We start from the raw sequence: 23,134 nt of genomic DNA, 5'->3' as shown, positions 1-23,134 counted from the left end.
TGCATATATGAAATTCATGAAAACGTAACCCAAGAAAACCAAGATTGTTAGAAAAATTTACTCAGGTTGTCTATATCTATCCTTGAGCACTTTTTTCTGTATTTTAATTTTAGTATTTATATTAGATGTTTTTTATTTATAACATTTGGTTATTTAAGCTAGACTTTACATTTTTCTTATCTGTGTAAAACATGTAGATTTTTTTCTTATCTTAATCAGTATTTGCTATAATACAAGAACTAAATTTGACTATTACATTTTCTATTTTTACCTTCAAGTCTTTTCTTCTTTTTACATTTTCTTACATTTTTTTTCTTTTTACATTTTCTTTACATTCCATTTTATTCATTGAAAGATGGAATTTTTTTTCAGCACTACTCACAGGCATCTCACCGTTTTTGATGTTGTATTTTATCATTCAACTCCAAATATTTTCTAATGTCAGGGTGTATCCTGGTATTGTGTACTGGTATTGTACATAACTAAAAAAACTAAATTTTAAAAAACAAAAACAAAAAATGTACTGGGTATGCAGTTCAGTGATATGGCAACCCTGGGTTCAATCTCTAGTACCAAAAATAAAAAATGACAAAAATAAATAAAAATTGTTAAGTCAGGCATGGTGGTGCATACCTGTAATACCAGCTACTTGGAATGCTAAAGAAAGGGGAAATTTTTTTCTAATAGTTGTCTCACAGCTTATTTAGAAGTGCATAACTTAAGTTCCAAACATTTGAGAATATTTGTAGTTTCATTTCTCATTTACTCCTTTATCTGTAACTCACTATATTTAGAAAAAAATTGTAACATCATTTCATTATTAGAAGCTTTAAGATAATCCATGTATGGTGTCACTATTTATTTTCCATTTCCACAAAGGTTCCTAGTGCCCCCGAAAATATTTGTAAGCTGGGGTTATTGGCCTTAACATTCTATGAAGATAAATTATATTAACATCGTTAATCATTGTTTGAATCTTCTATATTCTTAATGATTTTATCTGATTATTTTGTCAGATACTGAAAGATGTAAGCTATAATCGCTAATTTTAATTCCAATTTATTTCAGTTATTTCACTGTCCCTCTAAGATAATGTTAATATTTAAATCCCCCTCAGAAAAGCTCTATTACTTGTTTTTATATTTACTTACTTTTTATATGATCTCTTATTTTTATAAGAAAAAATTGTCATACACTGTCATATAGTGTCATAATTATTCCCCAAATGAGATAAAGATTATATTAATCCTCCTCTATGAACACTTAGAATTCAGATCTGAGCTTTGTCTTTCTCCTAGAACTAGGATGTCATGATGCAGTCCTTAAATACAGGGCCTGGATATTTCTTCTAGGGATTGTCTCTTGCAGAGTCTCAAATGAAGGCTAACAGTACTTACCAAGGCCCAGCTGTATCACTAGGGTTTTAACCATTTTTCTCTTCAGAACTTGCTGCGGTTTCTTTTTAATCCTTTAGTTTTGCAGGTAGATATTCTTCTATGTTTATGAACACTTGAACATTGAATATGAATTAGATCAAAGTGAGAGAAGAAATTTGATAATATAGGTGTATATTTAAACTTTCAATGATTTAACATGCAGCTAACTGCTAGACTTCGTGGGGAGCGGCTGTCTATAAGCAGAGTTTATGGAAATTTTTGGCATTCTTTCCTACACAGGATTTTCTTCCTTAATTCCAGAAGCTTCTTCTTTAATATTTACTTATTTACATTATTTAAAGCTGTTGATGGCATTCTAATATACAATGGCATGACTGTTTTACATTTAATGGTATCCTTTTTAAGAAATTTTGCATTCATTTCTTTTTTGAATTATTAGATTTTTTATGTATATTATCTTTTAAATAGGTATTCCATTTGGGTAATAAATAAAAGCCATTAAACTATCAAATATTTGACATTTTTATTAGCAATACTAAAATGTAGTAATGCTAAAATGTCCAAAAGAAATATTAAATTGTGGTGTCCAAAACTGGTCTATTTTCTGACTATTATCTTTGACATCACCAATGTGACTGATTTTATATATATATGTATAAATTTTGTATATACATATCTTGGAGCTACATTATTAATTCTACAGTTGAACAGATTTTCTAATATTTGGAGATCTCGTTTTAAGAGTATATTTTTATTTTATGGAAGATTATTAGAGTTAAACAAATGCATGTAAATATATGATATCTAAATATATCTTGATCTACTTTATTTGCAGAGACACATATAGTTTAAAAATTTAATTTACCTGATGGATATGCATAGCATTTTGGACCATCTCACTCATGAGGCTGCTTCTGCTGTCAATTTCCACTGTTCCATTTCTGTTATCCTTGGATTCAGACTGTCAAGATCCATGGAACCACTCTGACTCTTGTGATTTTCCCATCAATTCCTGCTGTTAGTGTTTTGTGCATGAAATTTTAATCAGTTTGCTCAATCTTCTATACCCCAAACCTCAAATTTAACATAATCATTTTGTATCATTCCATGTCTACTGATTAGAAGGAAGTGTTTACATACAATTTCTTCATAATTATAAAATACACTACTGAGTAGAGAGCATGTATTTTTGGCATTATGTACATCTGCCCTGACTTTCATAATTTAACCTGCTATATCAATAAAATTTATATAGTTATAATACAGTTTCTGTGTATCTGAAATTACCTATTTGCCTTTTAAATATGCAAAAGAAATATCTGAAAGCAGACAAAATACGCTTCTTCAAATTTTGTCTCCAAAACTCATTTAAGGAGGCACACTGATATGAAAGGATATGACTATATGCCTTATATTCTGCACTTTTCTCACTGAATAGGAATATCTAATATTGCTATAGAAATAATGATAAATTTAACTATATTGTTCCATATTCTACTGTTATTATAGATATATGGCATACTCACAGAAATGTGAGAAAACTGAAAATTTAGAATTCTGAAACAATCTTGGTCTCAAAAATTTCTTCATCAATATTAGTGAACTTTATTGACATTTTGCTTTCCAAGGGTCAGTTCAACTATTTTCTGTACTTTAGTATATTACTTTTTATGTGATTAAACATGTCACTAGTGAAATCAGAATAGCAGTTATTCTTACTTCAGAGGGTTGTGAGGAAACAAAAGGTACATAAGCATTTAAAAAAACTTTCGTTTACATGGAGGGAAATGGGGGGTATGAAAAATGGTGGAATGAGACAGACATCATTACCCTATGTACATGTATGATTACATGAATGGTATGAATCTACATTGTGCACAACCATAGAAATGAAAAGATGTACCCCATTTGTGTAAAATGAATCAAAATGTAGTCTGTAAAAATAAAAAAAAATTTTAAAAATGGATCCATGAAAATAAAAATGTTTAAACCTAATTTTTATAATTTTGAGCTATTCTTTCTCCATTCCCTTTATATTTTCTGTTTCACTCTTTTAAGATGCATCTTATAAACAAAGCTATTCCATTAAGGATTTATTATTCTTCTCCACTTCTAAGTTTGAAGCTATATCATTATGTCTCATGCCCAATATATGCATTTCACTTGAATGCAAAACTCTAGAATCTTTCCATTAATTAATTTTGATTTATAACTGATACAGCTTATTTTTGGTAAAGTGATTATGATATGGTAGAAATGTGAAGAATTATGTGATGATTAGGTCATTTAATTAATTTATTTCTAATGTTGATTTTAATAGACTTTGAGGGATTTGAGATATTCAATTTTTCAGGAGCACTTCACTTGATATTTGTTGAGTTTTACTTGTTATTGTCTGAACAAGAGTGATAATGTGAGATATATATATATATATGTAAGGATGTATATGTGTATATGTATATATATTTGTAATTTGTTTTGTAGCAGACCTCTTCTGTGGTAACTCAACATCTTAAGAAATTTTGATTATTTCAGATTCCACAAGGTAAAAACCCATAGGGGTAAAATCTCATATGAACACACAGATCAATAACCTTGATATAGATGTAAAATGTGAAAGTGAAGACCCTTTCCAGTAACTCTGCAGAAGTTTAACCTCCATTGATGAATTTTATAAGAGCCAAATTATAAAAAAATTTGAAAACTTTGATAATTCTCTCAATAATCTTAAGGACTAGCAAGACAAATTTAAGAGAAAGTCATATACCTTTGGATGAGATTAGCTATTTAAGATAAAGATGTTGATAGTGATGTGTGAATTGACAGTTAAAGATATTAGAAATTAAGATTGGAATAAAAGAACTCATGTTTGCCTCATTTATGACAATAAGGAGACACTCAAATATTCAGTGAACTGTCACTGTTGAAAGTAATATAGCCTGTGAATTTATGACTGTTCAATAAATTCTGACATTGTGGAAAGATACAAATGTGTTTGGTATATATTAATGGAAAATCTTGCTCATGACAATCTAGTTATAAGATATTCAGAAAAATTACCTTTGGGTATTCAAATCTTAAACTGTATACTCCCCTTGAATTTCACATTTCTAATTTATTCTATAATTGAGAGGAAAGTTATTGAAATTCAATATATGCCAAATCTCAGTAGGCACAAAATCCAGAATTGTTTACTTTCCAAAATAGATGAGTAGGAGTACCATTTTATGTCCCCATTCTTAACCCAAGTAAATTAACCAGAATAAAATTCAACAACTTGAAATTTTCAGGGAAGATAGTGGAGGAGCATATCTAGGCAATAACCCTCAAATCAGTAGAAGAACAGCTCACCAGAGAAGTGAATGGTAGTGTAAATATTCTAAAACTCAATACTGCACAGCTTGAGATTTGAAGGAAGATGGAATTTTGTTACTGGACCAGAAAATATGTTCCAGAGTGAGGTAGGTCATGGGAAAGGGGTAACAAAGAGAGAATGGGAGAGACAAAATCCACTCTTACTTACTTAACAACAGTTGGGAACAAAGGCAGACTGAGTTTAAATGGGACAGGCACAGCAAAGATAGTAAAGGAGATTGCACAAATTAACCCATACTGATGGCAAAAAACTGTCCTCCCAAGTACAGCAATTTTGTAGCTTGCCAGTCATCCTAGAAGAAATTAAATCTATGTTTCTCTTCACCTATAGAGAGTGAAATGGGTTGTCCATAATTTTTCTAGAAGGATCTTGCAGAGGGATTAATGCTAGTTGAAGGCTACGGAAACCTCCACAAGGAGAATAAAATGGGGTTGACCAAGAGCAAGTGAAAGCTAGGGAATATCAACCCTAACCAAGATCTCACCAGAGTCTCTTTAGGAACTCAGATAAAGATGAAACCCTACTCTGGTGATGGTGACAGGAAAAATCCTGTTATCTGCAGTGGATTATGTGGTAGCATCTGTGCTACAGACTGCCCACAGAAAACCTGCATTCACAGACCTCTCAGTTGAAGACAGAAACCAAGGGCTTAGAATTGCCCACAACCACAAGCCACTGTGGAGGGGATTGGGAGTTCAGCCATCCATGGTAGCCAATGACAGTCTTGAGCCCTGCACACTTGCATTCAACAGAGAGAGCCAGGTGATGCCTTAACCACTATATGTACAGACTGGGGCTTCTGGGCAGACTAACAAGAACCAATGGCTGGTTGTAGAAACTCTTGCAACTAGGGAAGTCACTCCTCTGCCCCCACCACTTCCCCTAGGATCCACAGCTGTGAGTTCTAGCATTGCTAGTAGACAAAATTCTTGTTCAGATTTTATGATGACACAAAAAACTTTTCCTGAGGATAACCCCAAGCAGCCAGCAGAGAACCTTATGCATGTACAATGTAGTACAAACCACAAATGAGCTTACAGAGGAGCATTCCCCCAGACACCAGCCACCACCCAGCATTCCTAAATTCAAGCCAACTAACCTGTGATGCGCACATTCCAGAGAAAGGATCAGCTCTGTACCTCCCATGGGTCATGGACCACCATTTCAAGCAGACCACTGTACCTCTACATTAGAGCACCACGCCCTTCATACTCTGAAATACACATGGGGGAACCCACACAAGATTTTAGAGCTCTGGTCATATGGAGATTTTCTTCAGGAAGGCATATGCGACAACATCCCAAGACAATTAGGGGCATCCCCTCTGATGAACAAGAAAGCTGTATGTGCCTGAACACACCAAAGACTGGAATGGACCACCTAGAATTGCATCAGAGGTGTGCTAGAATGAACATTACCTCACACCCAGGAAAACTTAGAGTTAAAACCAAAGAGTAGCGGGTGTCTTCTAAAGGTCCAAAATTCTGATAAAATCCAAATCAGGAAGAATCTAAAAGAAAATCTTCCTAAAAAAAGAGTTTGGCATGACTAGCATAAATAACTCTAATGTCAGTGTTGATCATATAGATATATCTTTTCATAGAGTATCAAACATATTCTCTTATTTGATATTGCAGTTCTCAACATTATGGATTGTATTTCTTCTAATGTTTAAAAACAGATTGGAATCATTCTTTCTATCTTTCCTCTGAAGCTCAGGTTGATGTTTGCTCTTTTTGGTTTCTTTTTTCCTCCTTGCATTATGTGCTCCTGTTTCAAATGACCCCAAACCACTTTTTACTGCTTTCTATTTGAGTTTATATGGTTTTCTCTCCCTTTTATTTTTTTTTTCTTTTTTCTTTGCACATTTTTTTCTCTTTTCAACTGGTATGTAGTTTAGTAGTAATTTTACTCTCTTTAATAACTAAAAATTTCTCAATCTATTCAAGTACCTTATTCTTGAATTAGAGGAATTATGAAAAAATTTTCACTAAGATTTTCCCCCAAGTTTTATTAGCACATTACTTTGTTCTGAAGTGATTGCTCTTAGTAAGATTTAGGATCTTTTCTCAAATTGGAGCTGGGTATAGCAGCAGGTACACAATGAGAGGAAGTATCAACACTAAGACATTTGCTTAGTCAGGGGCACGTAAGAGGATAAAACTCACTAATGGTCACTTTCATTCATAAAGAAAAGTAAATCATTCCAGCAGATGCGTATTAATACAAACAATATGAAAAAGCAAATGAACAAGTCATCCTAAATATCCCAGGACACTTCAACAAATTATTCCATCAACATGACAGTGGAGGTAATGTTGTATAAAGAATTTAGAAATGTTAAGGAAGTCAGATCCTAGGCCATTATGTTATAGTTAAAATGATTAGTGAACTAAAAGATTTAAGGAATAGACTAAAGAAAGAAAATAGAGGAAGTGAAAAACATTTAAGTAGGGATAGAGACAGGGATGGTGTCACACACCTGTAATCCTACTTGTTTGGGAAACTGAGGCAGGATTGCAAATTCAAAACCAGTCTCAGCAATTTAGCAAAGTCCAAAATAATGTATTTTGAACTGACTCAAAATAAAAAAATGAAAAGAGCTGTGGATGTTACCTCAGGGGTAGACTGCCCCTGGGTTTAATCCCCAGTAACAAAATTAATTAATTAATTAATTAATTAAAAATCTAATATAAACATAGAATTTTAAAAGCCACAGACAAAAATGGCATGTCATATTTAGAAGTGAGCCAACTGAATTTTCTGTGATCACTTAGCCCTGAAATCTTGTTTTGCTTTATTTTGTTTTGTTTTGTTTTCAATCAAGACAGCTATATCTTGTGAAGCTGTCTGTCAGAATTTAAGATCAATAAATATCTTCCAATATAAGCAAAAAGTAAAAGAATTTATATTTACTATCATAACATTATAAAATATTTAAGGAAATATTGCATGAAGAAAAAATTTAAAAATATCAAACCAGTCAGAGGTTGAATCTTAATAGAAGAACAAACATGTAAACTATTAATAAGTCTGAATTACGCATTAGAGTCAAGTCAAAGCAACAGGAAATAGAAATCACTTCTCTATGACATTATAAATGGTCTCAACTCTTGAATATAGACATAGATAGGCAATATGGATTTTAAAATGAGACCAAACTGTACTTTCTTTATAAGACTTGGTTTGAAGACAAAATATGTACAAGCTGAAGGTAAAATGATGAAAGAAAGATATTCCATGCAAATGGACCAAAAGCAAGAACTGATAGCTTTTCTTATATATGACAAAGTAGAATTCAAGTAAAAATTCATTCAAATGAGAAGGCGGCAAATTCATATTGGTTAAGATAACCATTCAGCAAAAAATCATGATGATTATAAATATTTATGCCCCAAAATTTTATGTAACTTACATAAAACAAACCCTACTTATATAAAAACTCTGATAGACCCCAAAACAATAATACCCGGTGATTTCAAGACACCTCTCTCACTAATAGATCATCCAAAAGTAAGCTAAGGAAAGACTCTTAACACATAAAGATACTATTAATCAGATGGATCTAACAGATATCAAGAGACTATTACATTCATTAACAAATTAATTTACTCAGTTGTACATTGAACGTTCTTCAAAACAGATCACATTTTAGAACACAAAGCTAATCTTAGAAATATTTTAAAAATCAAGATAATTCGTTTTATTTTATCAAATTGTAATGTGAAGACATTAGAAATCAACAACAAGATAAAAAAGAGAAATCATTTTGACATATAAAGATTGAAAAATACACTTTTGAATGATTAATCTATCATAGAAAAAATCAGGAAAGAAATTTAAAATATTCCTAGAAACAAATAAGAACAGAAACACAACATATCAAAAGCCTACCAACAAAGAAAAGGCCAGACCAGATGGATTCTCAGCTGAGTTCTACAAAACCTTTAAAGAAGAGCTCATTCCAATACTCCTCAAAGTATTCCATGAAATAGAAGAGGAGGGAACCCTCCCAAACTTATTCTATGAAGCCAATATCACCCTGATACCTAAACCAGATAGAGACATATTGAGGAAAGAAAATTTCAAACCAATAACTTTAATGAACATTGATGCAAAAATTCTCAACAAAATTTTAGCAAATCACATACAAAAATATATTAAAAAGATAGTGCACCACGATCAAGTGGGTTTTACCCCAGGGATGTAAGGTTGGTTCAACATCCGGAAATCAATAAATATCATTCACCACATCAACAGACTAAAAGTTAAGAATCACATGATTATTTCAATAGATGCAGAAAAAGCATCCGATAAAATACAGCATCATTTCATGCTCAAAACACTAGAAAAATAGGGATAGTGGGAACATTCCTTAACATTGTAAAGGGATGCTGTATTTTATTGAATGCTTTTTCTGCATCTATTGACATAATCATGTGATTCTTAACTTTAATTCTGTTGATATGGTGAATGACATTTATTGATTTCCAGATGTTGAACCAATCTTGCATCGCTGGCATAAAACCCATTTGATCGTGGTGCACTATCTTTTTAATATGTTTTTGTATGCGATTTGCTAAAATTTTGTTGAGAATTTTTGCGTCGATGTTCATTAAGGATATTGGTCTGAAATTTTCTTTCCTCGATGTGTCTCTGTCTGGTTTAGGTGTCAGTGTGATATTGGCTTCATAGAATGAGTTTGGGAGGGTTCCCTCCTCTTCTATTTTATGGAATAGTTTGAGAAGTATTGGAATCAGACCTTCTTTAAAGGTTTTGTAGAACTCAGCTGACAACCCATCTGGTCCTGGACTTTTCTTTGTTGGTAGGCTTTTGATGACCTCTTCTATTTCATTACTTGAAATTGGTCTATTTAAATTGTGTATGTCGTCCTCATTCAGTGTAGGTAATTCGTATGTCTCTAGAAACCATGGCCAATATCATTTTACATGGTGAAAAACTGAAAGCATTCCCCCTAAAACCTGGAACAAGGCAGGGATGCCCTCTTTAACCACTTCTATTCAATATTGTCCTTGAATCTCTAGCCAGAGCAATTAGACAGACCAAAGAAATTAAAGGGATACGAATAGGAAAAGAACAAATCAAACTATCCCTATTTGCTGTTGATATGATTATATACTTAGAGGAACCAGGAAATACCACCAGAAAACTTATAGAACTCATAGGTGAATTCAGTATAGTAGTGGGATATAAGATCAATGCAGGTAAACTAATGCATTGTTATACATAAGTGATGAATCTTTGGAAAGAATAATCAGGAAAACTACCCCATTCACAATAGCCTCGAAAAAAATAAAATACTTGGGAGTCAATCTCACAAAAGAGGTGAAAGACCTCTACAATGAGAACTACAGTACACTAAAGAAAGAAATTAAAGAAAACCTTAGAAAAAGGAAAGATCTCCCATGTTCTTGGATAGGAAGAATTAATATTGTCAAAATGGCCATACTACCTAAAGTGCTATACAGATTCAATGCAATTCCAATTAAAATCCCAATGACGTACCTTACAGAAATAGACCAAGCAATTATGAAATTCATCCGGACGAATAAGAAACCCAGAATAGCTAAAGCAATCCTTAGCAGGAAGAGTGAAACAGGAGGTATCGCAATACCACATCTTCAACTCTACTGCAAAGCAACAGTAACAAAAACGGCATGGTATTGGTACCAAAATAGAAAGGTAGATCAATGGTACAGAATAAAGGACACAGACCCAAACACAAATAAATACAATTTTCTCATACTAGACAAAGGGGCCAAAAATATGCAACAGAGAAAAGATAGCCTCTTCAACAAATGGTGCTGGGAGAATTGGAAATCCATATGCAACAGAATGAAACTAAACCCATATCTCTCACCATGCATGAAACTAAACTCAATATGGATTAAGGACCTCGGAATCAGACCAGAGACCCTGCAAATTATAGAAGAAAATGTAGGTCCAGATCTTCAACATGTCAGCTTAGGACCAGACTTCCTCAACAGGACTCCCATAGCACAAGAAATAAAAGCTACAATCAACCACTGGGATAGATTCAAACTAAAAAGCTTTCTCTCAGCAAAGGAAACTATCAGTAATGTGAAGAGAGAGCCTACAGATTGGGAGAATATCTTTGCCACTCATACTTCAGATAGAGTGCTAATTTCCAGAATCTATAAAGGACTCAAAAAAACTCTATACCAAGAATACAAATAATCCAATCAACAAATGGGCTAAGGAAATGAACAGACACTTCACAGAAGAAGATGTACAAGCAATCAACAGATATATGAAAAAAATGTTCAATATCTCTAGTAATAAGAGAAATGCAAATCAAAACTACCCTAAGATTCCATCTCACCCCATTTAGAATGGCGATTATCAAGAATACAAGCAACAGTAGGTGTTGGCGAGGATGTGGGGAAAAAGGTACACTCGTACATTGCTGGTGGGGTTGCAAATTAGTGCAGCCACTCTGGAAAGCAGTATGGAGATTCCTCAGAAAGCTTGGAATGGAACCACCATTTGACCCAGCTATCCCACTCCTCGGCCTATACCCAAAGTACTTAAAATCAGCATACTACAGACGTACAGCCACATCAGTGTTCATTGCTGCTCAATTCACCATAGCCAGAGTGTGGAACCAACCTAGATGTCCTTCAATTGATGAATGGATAAAGAAACTGTGGCATATACGTAGAATGGAACATTACTCCGCCATGAAGAATGATAAAATTATGGCATTTGCAGTCAAATGGATGAAATTGGAGAATATCATGCTAAGTGAGATAAGCCAATCTCAAAAAACTAAAGGACAAATGATCTCGCTGATAAGCGGATGATGACATATAATGGGGGGTGGGAGGGGTTAACGTTAGGTTTAGGGTTAGGTTTATGGTTAGCGTTAAGGAGAGGGACAAGAATGGAGGAAGGAAAGACTGTAGAGGGAAAAGAGGGGTGGAAGGGTTGGGGGTAAGGAAAAAATATAACAGAATGAATCAAACAACATTACCCTATGTAAATTTATGATTACACAATTGGTATGCCTTGACTCCATGTACAAACAGAGAAACAACATGTATCCCATTTGTTTACAATAAAAAAAAAAGTCAAAAAAAATCTCTGGGAAAATATGAAGGCAGTTGTATCAGATAGTTTATAGCACTGAGTGCTTACATAAGAAAAAATAAATAAATAAATGGTCTAATGCTATAGCTCAAAACCCTGGATAAACAAGAACAAACTAATTCTAAAACCAGCAGAAGACAGGAAATACTTAAGATCAAAGTCAAAATTAATGAATTAAAGAATAATAAAATACAAAGGATACATGTGACTAAGAGTTGGTTCATTGAAAAAATAAAGTGATTGATAAACCCTCAGCCAAGTGAACCAAAAGAAAGAGAAATAACACCCAAATCAGCAAAATTAGTGATTAAGAAGAAGATATCACCACCAATATTTCTAAAATCCAGAGGATTATTAGGAACTGTTTTGAAAACTTATAGTAAGAGTCCAATGAAGAAAAGCTCAGGGTGAGATGTAATCTCAGCTGAATCATACTAAACATTTTAAAAAGAAATATTGCCAATCCTCCTCCAATTATTCAGTAAAATAAAAAGAGACGGGACACACAAAATTCATTTTGTTAAATATCACCCTGATATTATAACCAAATAACTAAAAAGAACCAAAAAATAAATAAATTTTTAAAAAGACACATCCAGGGATAAAGATGGTCGACCAATATTCCTGAGGAACATAGATCCAAAACCTTAATAAAACAGTGGTAATTCACATTCAAAAACATGAAGATTGTATGTCATAATCAAATTGGTCTCATCCCAGGGATGCAAGGTTGGTTCAATATACACAAATCAGTGAATGTAATTCATCATATAAATAGAATTATGGACAAAAATCACATGATCCTCTCAATAGATGTACAAAACATCTGAAAAACTTTAGCTCCCATTCATCATAAGAGACATTGAAGAGACTATGGCTAGAAGGAACTTACACAACATGGTAAAGGCTATATATGACAAATCTAAAACCAACATTACACTAAATGGAGAAAACCTGATAGAATATTCTCTGAAACCAGAAACAAGACAAGGATGTCTTCTCTCTCCATGCTTATTCCATGTAGTTGTTGAAACTCTTACCAGAGCTGCAATCAGGCAAGAGAAGGAAATTGATGAAATATGAATAGGAAAAGAAGTCATGTTATCTTTATTAGCTGATGATATGACTGTATATTTACAAGATCCTGATAAATTCCAGCAGCAAACTCCTAGAGCTGAAAAACAAATTCAGCAAAGTAACAGGGTAGAAGATCAACATACATAAATAAATTACTTTCATATACTCCAATAGTGTTTCTGTTTGAAATCATGACATTTTCATTCACAATAACCTAAATTAAATTTAAAATAATAAACTTGGGAATAAATCTAACCAAGGATGTGAAGACTTCTACAATGAAAATTATAGGACACTGAATGAATAAATTGAAGAAAACATCAGCAGATGGAAAGATCTCTTATGTTCTTCGGTGGATAGAATTAACAGTGTCAAAATGACCAAATTACCAAAAGCAATATATGAATTCAATGCAATCTCCATTGAAATGCCAAAGGAGTTCTAGTTCTTCATAGAATAAGAAATAACAGTCCTAAAATTCATATGGAAGAATAAAGGACAAAGAAATTCAAAGTAATAATGAGCAAAAGAATGATACCTGTAGTATCACAACACCTGATCTTATATTATACTAGAGAAAAAAAAAAAAAAAGGCAATTCGAAGTTGATCAAAGACCTAAGAATTACACCAGAAATTTTACAACTACTAGAAGACAATGTAGGCTTTACCCTCCCACATACTGACATAGGCAATGACTTTATTAACAAGATAATAAACTCAAGAAAGAAAAACAAGAATTGGTAAATGTCATATCATCAAATTTAAAAGTTATGTATTAAATAAAATGATTAAGAGTGTGAAGAGAGAGCCTAAGATTAGAAAAAATCTTTGCCAGGTACTTCTCTGACAGGGAAGTAATATCAAGAATATATTTTTAAAAAGCTCAAAACCAAAACACACACACGCACACACACACACACACACACACACACACAAAATCAAAAGTCAATTTTTCAATCAATGAATTGGCAAATGAATCAAACAGACATTTATCCAAAGAAGAAATGCTATAATGGCCAAAAATCATGTGAAAAAAAGTTTTTTCAACCTATCTAGCAATCATAAAAATGCAAATCAAAACTATTTTAAGGTTTCATCTCACTCCAGCTAGAATGGCAATTATCAAGAATAAAAATAATGAGAATGCTGAATTGGTTCGTTGGAAAAGGTACACTCATACATTTGTGGGACTGCAAATCAATATTGCAACTTTGGAAAGCAGTATGGTGTTTCCTGAAAAGACTTGGAATGCAGACACTCATTAGGCTGAGGAGGGGGATCACAAGTTTTAGGCCAGACTCAGCAACTTAGTGAGTCCCTAAGCAACTTTGCAAAATCCTATGTCAAAACTGAAATCTGTAGGTAGGTGTTAGAAAAACCATCCTGTCAGGTATCTGAGATATATAATTTGATGACACCCTGATCAAATGAAGAAGTCTATAAGGAGAAAAAAACAAATGAAGAAAAGAAGAAATTCAATGAGAGTATGTATCTGAAGAGAAATTAGGAGAGAGGAATGAACAAAGAAGAAAAATAGATAAGTTTGGAAAAGTTTAACTATTTAATGGAGTTAGCATCCAGAAAAAGCATTTTTTTTGATCTAGTGAAATAAATCCCACATAAAATTTAGATTTCTTTTTGTTTATTATCTCAGGCAGGCACAGGATTGTAACCTAGACTTTTGACAAGATAGGTACTTAGTTCAGTAAGAACAATGATTTCTTTATTAACCAAAGTCAGATGTGATGCCTTTGTTGGGCAGTCAGACTGTATTTGATATACATACATCAAAAGCACTTCAAGTAGAATGACTTTGACTCTGATGTGACCTAAATAAATGGTATACAGGCTCAGTATTCCAAGTTGAGCATTCACCAGGAATACACTGGGAAACAGCAGTGGGCACAATTCCCAACTGTCACTCTGATTTTGGACACAGAAGATAATTCCATTGAGGATAGAAATATATTTTCAAAAGAATTATTTTGCCTCTTGCCATTTTGAATTCTCAAGGAGAGTTTTGTGTTGCAAAATTAATTACAAGCAGCTAATCAATATGCATGATGTGAGCTTTTATGTGTACAGTGGAAGCAGATTTTTAGAAGTTTTATATTTCCATGAAGTTTATATCATTCTTATCATCATCCTGTTCATTAGCATCATTGTTGTTATCAGTATGTTTATTCCGTGAGTTTTTGATGGCTCAATAATGCACTAATGTTAATAGTTGTAACTACAAACATGAGAATAATATTAAATATTTATTCAGGAATAGGTAATTCTGTTTCCTTCTTCCTCTGGCAGTATATCACACTAACCTTCCTACTTAATTTTGTTTGGCATGGCATTAAAGTAAAAGTAGCATCAGAAGTATTAAATAAATATATAATATTTATCTTTAAGACTTATACAATTAATTTTATTCCCTTTCCTGGGATTATAGAACTACTTAGTATTGTTTTAGTTTAAAAAAAATCCTTATTTGCAATAATTATGACCTTTTACTTGTTTACTTCATGTTTTACATGTTATTATGTAGATTGAACAGTACATGTTATTATGTAGATTGAACAGAAAAAAGGGAAATAACTATTCTTTTCTTGTATAGGTTGCTCCTTATAAGAACGAAAATAAATATATTGGTGCAGAACTTCATCACTAAGCCTATTAAATTTTTGGTTACTAATAATATCAATTATTAGTAATTGTCCTGACTCTCAAGTTGAGTATAACTGCTTTTTATGATTTCACATTCTATCTACACAGAAGCAAAAGAAATATATCTGCCCTGCTGCCTTATCAACACTTTCTCTACATCCAGGTCACTCAGACCTTCACATGGGAATATATAGATGTCAATGAATCTGATTTTACATATTCCTAGAAATCATCTCATTTTGAAAAAAATGTATGTATATATGTATATACATAAATATATATTTTTTAAGTCCCAAACCCATATAGTGTTTTGTTTTATACTTCATTATTTCTAGTATATTCTATGTAGTCTCAGCAATTCAATGAAAAAAATCTGTTTACAAGGTTTGACTAAAAAAATAGATGGCTGGAATTCTAGAGAGTCTGTGTAATTCAGGCTCAGTAAAATAGGTAATAGGAGATGTGTAGCATTGAAATTAAGCATGAACAGAAAGATCTAAAGATTATATAAAATTTTAATATTTGAAATGAGACAAGAGTTAAATATCAATCTATTTGCATGAATAAATCATAACATATCATTTACTATGGGAAGCAAGCTTATAGAAATGGATTATACTTATTAAACAGGGAGACAATTCCAGGTACACTAAAATCACAGGATAATCTAATGTAATTATCTAATTAGCACTTGATCTTCGATATGTCAATATTCTCTGATAAACTTAGTTTTTCCAGAGCTTCAAATACCTCCTAAAACATCCAGCTACCATTCAGTTGACAGCATTACCACATGGAAAGAAAATGGTAGTAATGAGACTGAAGAAGAGCATTTTATCACTAATAATCTTAGGCTTCATCATATTAGAAATTTTATCTTGAATAGAAATTTTTATAAGTTTGAGCTACTGTGAAAAATGAAGGCTGCTTCCACATAGAGGAGTTGAACTGCATAATCAACCATTTTGAACTAATTGAACTTTATAGATTAAAAAAATCTCAGAAATAACAGAATCCTTGCTCAGTTCAAGTGTTCACACAAGTTTATCAAGACAGAACACTTTCTGGGATGTAAAATAATTCTTGATACTGCTAAAAATTCAAGTCATCCAAGGTATGTTCTGTAACTCAATGGTATTAAATCAAATGTTCTCAACTGAAATATCTCTGGGAAAAGTTGTGCATATTAGAGAATTAATTGCAATCTTCTAAATAGCCTACATGTCAAAAAAGAAATTAGAGGTTATTAGAATTATTTTTAGGATGTAAAGGCATAGATTCCCGAGGGGAATGGGATCTAGAAAAATTACTTTGGCAAACAGTTTGCCATTTTCTTAAAATGTTACGCATATATCTACCACAAAATCTAGGCATTTCACCCCAAGATCAAAAAAAAAAAAAAAAAAAAAAAGCAAAAGTCCATGCAACGATTGTCGCACAAACATTTATAGCAGCATTATTTGTCAATGTCCCAAATTAGAAACAATTCAAATGTCCATCAGCAAGTGACTGGAGACATAGATTGTGGCTATTCATCTAATGGAATATTGATCAGAATTACAAAGGAATGAACTCAGTAAAGAAAGCACAACCATGAATTTCAAGATAATTGCCACAAATGAAGGAAATAAAAACAAACAACAAGCATATAAAATTCTAGAAATTACAAGATAATGTGTTGTAATAGAGAGTAAATACAAGTTTTGCCTAGAGATGGTGGAAGGTGGACAGGGTGGACAGCAGTAAATAATTACCAAGGATCAAATGGGAAACACCTGAGATGATGTATATTTGAATTATCTTGTTTATGGAGATATTTTATGTGTTTCTGCATGTGTAAGTGAAAAAAGTTGCAGTTCACATTTCAAATATGTGCAGCTTATTTTATTTCAGCTATACCATAGCAAAGTTGTTTTAAAAAGAAAAGTTAATGTTTTTGTTGTATCTACTATAATAGAAGCATATGGAGAATTCTAGCAAACTCATACACAAAGAAACCCACACATAAATGCTGTAGATTTCAAAGAGACATTTCACACATGCACACATGATATGTGAGCCAGTTTTTGGAAGGACTACACAAAGTAAATGGTACAAAAAGAATTTTTATTTTGGAGTTGCTCAAAAGTGAGGGGAGTTATGTTTAATCAATAAATGTTCAAAAATGAGAGTTAGACAATAAAAATGTAGAGAAAATATGCCTTTATAAAGGTTATATCTAAAGGAGAAAATACACTGGCCGGGAAAAAAAAAAAAACAAGTACATATATATTAAGAAAAAATTTCTAGACAAAATAAAGCATGGACACCACACACACACACACATTTATTTATTTATTTATTTTTTGTACTGGGGATTGAACCCAGGGACATGTAACCACTGAGCTACATCCACAGCCTTTATATTTTTATTTTGAGGCAGATTCTCGCTAAATTGCTGAGGCTGGCTTTGAACTCATAATCCTCCTGCCTCAGCCTCCCTAGCCACTGGGATTATAGGCACGCACCATCACACCCTGACAAAAAATGTTTTTATTTACTATAAGTCTATGGAGAAAATATTTTTAAAGTATAAAAGGAACCAGCTTTACTCATTGATGACTATTCCCATCTCATCTTTGGATCCCAGAAAAACTGAAAATCATGATTGTGAAGTCCCATCATAACAGATGTAGGACAACTATAAAAATTGAACTAAGCAACAATATGCTATTTAAGATAGCTTTTTACATGAATGTTGTTTTTAAAATTCTATTTTTTTGGGAAAAGTAATAGGTGAATGATTGCAACATTTGATAAGGCATAAATATATGTACACATATGAACATAAAAGTGTATTGTTTAAATTTAACAAAGTACATATATACATAAAGGCTATACGAGCTGTAATATATATACATATGTATATCATAATATTGAGCTTATATATCCATTATATAAAGGATTCTGATTTCCAATCTATTTTAATGCACCTGTGTCAGTTATTTGGATAACTGAAAACTAGGGACTTAATGGGTTAGGTTCTTTGGTGAGAATACCAAAAATATATGCATTCTTTACCATAGGGAGAACATCTATAGGCAGAGGTTTTGAGCTTCCAGTTTTTGAGTCACATGCTAAACTTGGAGTCTGGAACCATATCTAAATGCTATTGCTTATTACTTCTAAAATCATTCTGGTATGTTTACCTTTCTGATATTTTCAAGAATACTGGAAAAGAAATATTTATTAATTATCATAAATATTATAATGGAAATAGTTGGATGATATACTAAACTTTAATATGAATTTTTATATAATATATAAATATAGTATACAGAGTATAAAATAACTAATATTTTACAAATGCTATTATCTATTATATCTATTATAACACATTAATGTATATTCTTACACAACAGCATGTGCATTTGTAAAGTAGATTTTAATACCGGAATTCAGATGTATTTTCTGTATGCAACTTAATTGAGTATTCAACCATACATGCAAAAATAAAATACCATAACTACAAAATTTTAAACAGATACCCATAGAAATAAAATAAGAACATTATCTAAAGACAGTACTGAAAAACATCACAGGATTATTCTTTCTTCATTGTAAAACACATTTAGTATTTATTTCCAAATCTCGTTTGTGTATGCAAATAATTAAAATATAGTACATTTATTAATCTTCATTTCCACTATGAAAAATAATAATATATTAGTAAGTGCTAAGGAAAACAGAAAAATAAATGTAAGTTAAATTAACAAAGAAAAATACTTTAATCTTTTACTCCCTGTAATATTTTGTCTTGGAAGGTCAGTTGTTTCTGACAGTACCAGAACTGAATTATTTAGAGTTGCTGTCTTAAGAAAAGCAAGAGAGAAGATCAGGTTGAATTAGATATGTCAGTCCAGGGAAAGAAGTAAAGAAATCACTTTAAATTAATTATTAGTGTGACTGGAAATTTTTTTCAATGCAACTTTATAGTATCATAGTGATGTAAGATATTTTAGGAATATTTGCCTCTAAGCAAACTTACACAGACAGTTCCCATGAAATAGATATATATTGTCTTCATATTACATGACACTAAAAAGCAAATCTATGGGCTTTCCCTAGAACTCAATTACTTTCTCTAAATTTGATATTCCCTTCTTCCAGAAGTAGAAATACCAACTTCATTGAGAAGGGTAAGCATAAAGATAGTTTTTTATTTGTTGTTTTTAGATATACATGACAGTAGAGTACAATAGTCAACCTACGGAACCAACCTAGGTATTTTGAATTTTGACTGGGCTGAGATGAAACAGTGAACAATTCCAAGCCATATTCTATATTTATCCCCTATTAAACTCAGTGCTTTAGATAAGTTCTAATTACAAAATCTACTATAATCTAGTAAATAATTTTAAAAGTTCCTGGTAATCAATATTTCACTATAAAAATAGCATGCCAGTCAGTATCTACATTGGCATAACCTCATTACACTCGCAGATCATTTATTCAAATATAGTAAGTAGGGAACTGCACTGAAATTCTACCGGATATTTAAACTTCAATTATTTAAAATAATGACTGTCATTTCCCACATTCTAATGTGTGTTTACATTCTCCCTTGGATGGATAATCATTGATAGTAGGCTTTTTAATGAAGTACATGAATGAATAAGGTGAAGATTCAGCTGTTAGGATTTAATTTTTACAAAATAAGATTCAGTAAATTAACTCCAATATTCTGGTTGATGTTTTTATGGAAATATACCATACTAGTATATGTAAATGTTGACATCCTATTTGTTTATATTTACTGACCTTCACTCTGCCCCATCAAACCTAAAACGTTCTAATATACCATTCTTCTCAAATGGAACATGCCCATTCATGTATTCCCAAACATTTATGTACTCTCAAAAACTTTGGTCATGCTTCTTCCTCTACACAGAATTCTCTTATTTCCTTCTTTGGTAGAAATTCCACTCATATCTCAAAGCCCAGAACAAAGGTCACATACAATATGAAACTTTCAAAATTCTACTAATGTAAGATGTGATTCCTTTCTGAGCTACGTTTTAAAGAATATTACATTTATTTACATACCTGTTATCATTTCCCTTACATCTGATATTATATTATCTAAAAAATATGTTATGGAAGTCCTAAAGAAAGATTAGTTTAAAATTTTGATAAATGAAAATGCACTCAGGTTAAAAAAAAAAAAAACTTCATTTTTTTTCTTTTGCCAGTTTTTGCTATAACTTTACAACAAATGAGCACTAGGTTTTTGTTTTGCTGTTGGTTTGTTTTCATAAACCACATCTTAAACTTCTAGATACTAGTGTAAGAGAAAACAGCAAAGGAAAAGAAAATCTGACCTGAGACACATTGATTAAATCAAACTTTTTAAAGTCATTTAATATGTGTCACCATTGCAAGGTTATTGGTCTGACTCTTTTATTATCCTGTTTTGAATTAAAAGTGGAACATTAATGTTTTTAACCTTATTTCCAAAGATTTGCTGACCAAAATGAAAGTTTTTACCTTGTGACATTAATATAATTGGTCCCCATATGAATATTTAAATAAACTTTGTTGAAAACATGTTGCAAAATATGTCTATACTTAATTTCCAAATTTCTTTAAATGAACCTTTTACATATAATAGATTTCATATGATAATATTTGAATAGTTAATGCACTTACAGTCTCATAATTGGTAAATTATAAAATCCTTAAGAAAAAAATTGCATGCCATATTTAATTATCTTTAAATTGGAAATAATTTAGTTATTTTAAAGTAAGTTTTGAGGTTGGTTTTAAATATTTCTATAGGAATCATCATAAATATGTATTTGCTTTACAAAGAAATTCAAAATATAATTTAAATAACATATATAGTAACTATGAAGATAGCTTCCAATAGTAAACTATTACTTCTTATACTCAATATCTTGTCTCAAAATGTAAGCATAATTATGTTTATCAGCACTTGACAGTTTAAAGTTGAGTTGAAGGGATATAAGTGTAAGAGCTAGAATTACTTATAAATTGCATTATTATTTGCCATTCTTGTGGGATAAATTCACAACAAAATTTAAAGAGGTGTATTTTTCATGTGAGTTCAATGAGATATGAATTCTTCCTGGAACATCAATCTTTGAGTGCAGAAACCATGGAAGATGATTCACGTGAGGGGCATGATTTTTTCTCCCAGCACCAACAATGAAACTGTAAACAAAATATCTGTTTATGAACTTTGTTAAACATGTCTTTAGAAATTTGGTACAGTTTTCTAAATAATTCTTAAGCCACAACTATCTTTGTCTGAAAATGAAATTTGAAATCCATTTGGTCTAAAATTTTAGCCTTATGAAACAAGCCATCACAAATCTTTCCACTAAGTAGAAAATTGGTTTACCCATTGATAGGGCAAGCTGCTAAAAGTAGAAATTTTATAACAACAAATTGAACTCTGAATACAGAACTGTGTGAAAGCATTTAAACCTCTCTGGGGTACTCAAAATCCTCCAATAAATTCATGTGTTCGGGCAGGCGGTAATTAGATGATCAAACAAATACAATAAAATTTTAAATTTTCATGTTAAAAGTGGGAAAGAAGCATAGGACTACTAGAAATTCACAATAACCTGAAAATTGATAACTCTAAATATTTGGGTATTTTCCATCTTCAACAGCACTATTTTAGGCCCATACATGCTTGATAAGCCAAAGTATGAAATGTTTCTAAACTGACCGGTAACCAACTCACACTTGCAATGGAAATTATAGGTGTGTGTATTTTGAGTAGTGTTGAGTCTACGCAATTGGTGTTTCTGAAATTAATAAAATATTTTTGGCCATTCATTACCTTATGTCCATTGGTAGGCTTTGAAGAAAGGTTTTGTTGAATAATCACAAATGAACATTCATAGAAATAAAAATGATATTTGTTTTTCAACACTCCAATCTATTATGTGTGAAATTATCTAATACAACTATTATGATTCAATTAGTTTTCCAGTCACCCAAAGTCTAGATCTCATTTTTGTTGGCAAGTAACTCTTTTGACTCTAGTTTTCACAACAAAGTTTAATATAGAAATTATCCTCTTTTTATGTTAAAGTTCAAAAGAGGGATTTGGCAAAATGTAATAGCTTAGACTATTTCCATTATTTTTTCCCCCCACAGAAACAGAATAGGGCTTCAAAAATGTAACTAGTATTTCTAAATGGCACCTAATTTCAAAGGATCCCTGAACATTTGGCAGCTGACATGAAATCTATATTGGACCTCAGATAATTAAATTAAAAGAAGAAAATTACACACAAAGCTAAAAGGAAAGTATTTGTATTTCCAGATTTTGGTAAGGAAAGAGCAGATGGCTTGTGAAACTCTGAAAATTTTTAGAAAGTTTTATTGTCTCATAGTTTAACAAGAGTAGAAACCAAAGGAGGACTGGTTTTTAACACAGAAGTTTAATTAAACATGGGCCAACCCTTAATACCACCA

The sequence above is a fragment of the Sciurus vulgaris genome, assembly GCF_902686455.1.
Source record: "Sciurus vulgaris genome assembly, chromosome: 11".
Lineage (NCBI taxonomy): Eukaryota > Metazoa > Chordata > Mammalia > Rodentia > Sciuridae > Sciurus > Sciurus vulgaris.
This window is presented reverse-complemented; position numbering follows the sequence as displayed.